Source organism: Palaemon carinicauda, chromosome 1 (genome assembly GCF_036898095.1).
Source record: "Palaemon carinicauda isolate YSFRI2023 chromosome 1, ASM3689809v2, whole genome shotgun sequence".
Lineage (NCBI taxonomy): Eukaryota > Metazoa > Arthropoda > Malacostraca > Decapoda > Palaemonidae > Palaemon > Palaemon carinicauda.
Window position 1 is genome coordinate 165,134,640 of NC_090725.1, and position 5,000 is coordinate 165,139,639.

Below are 5,000 nucleotides of genomic sequence, written 5' to 3' on the forward strand. Positions count from 1 at the left end.
TATACTGTACTAGTATTCTTCAGTATAACATATACAGTAAGAAGAAAACTATGGTAAGGGTTTTGGTACAGCACTGTGTGTTCTAACACTATTGTGTTTTCTTGCACATCCCTTTGCTGTTGCCCTACAGATAGGAAAGTGAGTTCTTTCCTGTCTATTATCCAGGATTTTAAAATCATTGCTTAGGTGTGAGCTCCACCTGTTTCCTCTGGAAACCTTGCATTGGTTACTCTAGAAGAGATTAACCATTTGATTTTATTATCTGGAAGGCTGCAACAATGGGTTGTGAGGGAAACACAAGTGTGTGTCTTTCCTTTATGAATTGTTATGCTATACTATGCATATCCAGTGATACATAGTTCACTTGATACTCATGGAAATTTCTTCTCTTTACAGGAGGACCCTCCGAAGTGCGGAAATGTTTTCTGCAACGTCCGCAGTAAGTACCTCTGCGGACATGAGTTTTGTAGGAGACACGCAGCATGCGCTGTCTCCAAGGATGATCTCCAGTATTGGGACCCTCAGGTATGTACTGTATGCACTAACCTGATTACTGAGGCTTTTGATTCCCCTAGGACGGCGGAATCAAGGGATATAGCAAGGGAGAAGCTTCGTACCTGGGTAAGGGGCTTCCAAAAGAACACCTCTGGCCCTTATCTTCCAAGTGAGAAGATGAGGGCGTATCTTTTTCCCAAGGCATCAGCTGATGCAGTGATTCCCCAGCCTCAAGAGGAGATCCCCCAAGATCAGGTCCAGGTGGACGTTGAAGTCGCGGTCGCGATGCAAGACATCCAGTTAGATGACAGGATGTCTGACGTGGACGAGCGTTTGGAACAAGACCTCCTGGCAGAAGGTCAGGATGAAGTTCAAGACCCGGACGTCGTAGAGGATGAGGTCGACGAGGTGTCGGCTACTCCGGTTCAGATTCCGGAGCCTATTCCCTCAACATCGGCCGGTCTCCCAGTAGAACTGGGACAGGCCCTCTCTTCGATTGTTGGAATGATCCAACAAATGCAGAAGGAGAATCAGGAGAAGGCGGCTGCTATGGAACTGCGGATGCAGTCCCTGGCAGAATCACATGGGCCCCGGAAAAGGCTCAATGTGAAAGACCTTCCCTTATGCTCAGATGCTAACCCATGGAGGTATGCTGAGCACATGCCGATGACGACTGGAAAGATTGTCATCTCGGATGAGCTGGGTTCAGTTCCCCTAGAGGAGGTGGAATTCTGGCCCAGCAAGGCATCATATCCGGACTGCTATGTCCGGCTAAGAAAAGAACCAGCTTCAAGGGAGGAGACAGAGCCGAAGGAGGTCATAATCATGGACCACGCTAAGGCTCAAGCCCTACTTTCATCCTCGATGAAGGAGAGGGGCTTCTCTAACTCGAAGGTAGCTGCATTGAGCAAGAAGCTCCCTTCCTTTGTGTCCTCTCCTGCTAGAGCCTTCCCCTTTTTACAGAAAGGGTTTGCGGCTGTCCTAAAGGCAGTCGAGGCCGGCAAGCCTTGCCCCTCCCTGGAGGAGTGTAAACCCTTGTCGCTGGCCCTGCCTATGGACCACAAAGACTGGAAGGATGTCCATCTGACGTTCTCAGTGGGAAAGTCTGAGGCTGATATTGCCGGACGGCAATTCGGCGAGGACCTCCCCAAGCTGTCCGACTCTCTTTTACGAAGAGAGTTCGAGACAAAAGAAAGACTGGCTGCCTCAATGTCTCATCAGACTACTCTTGAGACGATGGCAAGTGACCCGAAGGTCCATGAAATGTTCATGGTGGTGGCTAAGACTCACCTAGCCACAGTGACGAAGGACCTTTATAGCTTCGTCAAGGCAAGGAGAGCTTGTAGGGAGTTCGTGTTCACCGGGGCTACGGTGAGGCACGAGCCAAGGAAGTTAATCTCCTCCAACATTTGGGGAAAAGACCTTTTCCCTACCGATGTGGTCAAAGAAGTTGTTGATAAGGCCGCCGTGGAGAATAGAAACCTTCTCCAGAAGTGGGGCCTAGCTATCAAAAGAAAGTCTTCCCCGGATGAGGGTCCTCAACCAAAGAGGAAGAATATGAGGACTAGGCTACCGTCTCGGCCAGCCAAGCCCTCTAGACAGCAACAGCAACTGCAATTGCCATTGCCTCCAGTGCCCCAGATGGTGGCGCAAACCCCGACCACTTTTCAGTGGGTACCCCAGGCTGTGCCAGGTCAGTCCACAGCATTCACCCCAACGTTCGAAGGACAGTCTTCTTCCTTTCGAGCAAAGCCTAGAGGAGCAGCCAGAGGCTCGTCTAGGCGCCCCTCAAGGGGAAGGGGATTCAGAGGTGGTCGTGGTCAGGGAGGCAAGACCTCAGGACGGCAGTCCAAGTGAAATGATACCGGTAGGAGGGAGACTGATGAAATTTTGGGATCGTTGGACCTTCGATCCCTGGGCCCAAAGCCTACTCAAGAATGGACTGGGCTGGAGCTGGTACAGCACTCCACCCCCGTGCCTTCGGTTTTTCCAACACTCCACCCCCGTTCTGGAGGAGTACGTTCAAGAACTGTTGGAGAAAAAGGTGATCCGAAAGGTGAAGTCCATCAAATTCCAAGGGAGGCTGTTTTGTGTTCCCAAGAAAGACTCGGAAAAGCTCAGAGTCATTCTGGACTTGTCGCCACTCAACAAGTTCATAGTGAATTGCAAATTCAAAATGCTAACACTGCAACACATAAGGACCTTACTGCTCAAGAGGGCATACTTAGTCTCTATAGACTTGTCAGACGCCTATTGGCACATCCCAATCAGCCGTCGACTCTCCCCCTACCTAGGGTTCAGGCTACAACGGAGACTATACGCCTTCAGAGCCATGCCATTCGGGGTAAACATAGCCCCAAGGATTTTCACGAAGCTTGCGAGCGCAGCTCTCAAACAATTACGCCTAAAGGGAATTCAGGTAGTAGCCTACCTGGACGACTGGCTGGTGTGGGCAGCATCCGAGACCGAATGCTTGCAAGCTTCCAGTCAGGTGATCCAGTTCCTAGAGTACCTAGGCTTCAAGATCAACAGAAAAAAGTCTCGACTTTCTCCATCCCAAAAGTTCCAGTGGCTGGGAATCCACTGGGACCTTTTGTCACACTGTTTCTCCATCCCGACGAAGAAAAGGAAGGAGATAGCGGGCTCTGTCAAGAGACTTCTAGATTCCGAAAGGATATCAAGACGCGAACAGGAGATGGTACTAGGCTCTCTCCAGTTTGCTTCGGTGACAGACCCAGTGCTAAGAGCACAGCTAAAGGATGCAACCGGAGTTTGGAGAAGGTATGCATCAAACGCGCGAAGAGATCTGAGAAGACCAGTGCCGCCTCGGCTACGTACTCTTCTCAGGCCTCGGTCCAAAGCCAGAGATCTAAAGAAGTCGGTTCTTCTTCAGCCACCTCCCCCGTCGATGACGATTCACTCAGACACCTCAAAGGAGGGATGGGGAGGTCACTCTCATCGGAAAAAAGTCCAGGGGACTTGGTCCAAGCTATTCAGGACCTTTCACATAAACTTTCTAGAAGCTATGGCAGTGCTCCTTACCTTAAAGAAAGTCTCCCCGCGTCACTCGATCCACATAAGATTGGTGATGGACAGCGAGGTGGTTGTGAGATGCTTGAATCGACAAGGGTCGAGGTCACCACCTCTCAACCAGGTGATGTTAGCCATTTTCCGATTGGCGGAAAAGAAGAAGTGGTACATGTCGGCAGTTCACCTTCAAGGAGTCCGCAATGTGACAGCAGACGCTCTATCCAGGTTCACACCGATAGAGTCGGAATGGTCCTTAGACGCAGGATCATTCTCCTTCATTCTGAATCAAGTCCCAGAACTACAGATAGACGTCTTTGCGACGAAAGACAACAAGAAGTTGCCCCTGTACGTGTCCCCGTACGAGGACCCCTTAGCGGAAGCAGTGGACGCGATGTCCCTCGACTGGAACAGATGGTCCAGGATTTATCTGTTCCCCCCTCACAACCTTCTGTTGAGGGTCCTCAACAAACTGAGATCCTTCAAGGGGGTAGCGGCAATAGTGGCCCACAAGTGGCCGAACAGCATGTGGTTCCCCTTGGCGTTGGAACTACAGCTGAAGTTTGTGCCGCTACCACATCCAGTTCTGACCCAGCGAGTCCAGAAGTCGACTGTCTGCGCTTCATTACAGAAAACCCGGACCCTGCTGCTCATGATTTTCTCGCCCTTGCGGTGAGAAAGCGTTTCGGGATTTCGAAAGCCAGCCTAGACTTCCTAGAGGAATATAAGTGCAAATCGACTAGAAGGCAATATGAGTCATCTTGGAGAAAATGGGTGGCCTTTGTAAAGGCAAAGAATCCGCAGGAGATCTCAACAGACTTCTGCTTATCTTTCTTCATCCATCTCCATGGTCAAGGGTTGGCAGCTAACACGATTTCAGTGTGTAAATCTGCTTTGATGAGACCCATTTTATTTGCCTTCCAGATCGACCTAGGTAAGGAGATCTTTAATAAAGTTCCGAAAGCCTGTGCTAGGCTCAGACCTTCAGCACCTCCAAAGCCCATCTCATGGTCTTTAGACAAAGTTCTTCATTTCGCCTCCCTGTTGAGGAATGAAGAATGTGCGTTAAAGGATTTGACACAAAAAGTTATTTTCCTATTTGCACTCGCGTCCGGGGCCAGGGTTAGTGAGATCGTAGCCCTCTCGAGAGAGGCAGGTCGTGTTCAGTTCCTGGATGGGGGGGAACTGAACCTGTTTCCGGATCCTACGTTTCTCGCCAAGAATGAGTTACCCACCAACAGGTGGGGTCCCTGGAGAATCTGCCCTCTGAAAGAAGATGCATCTCTATGTCCAGTAAAATGCCTAAAGGTCTATCTTCGTAGAACTTCAGACTTCAAGGGTGGTCAACTATTCAGGGGAGAAACATCAGGCTCAAATTTATCTCTGAATCAACTCAGAGCGAAAATCACATATTTTATTCGCAGAGCGGATCCTGACAGTACACCCGCAGGTCACGATCCGAGGAAAGTTGCCTCATC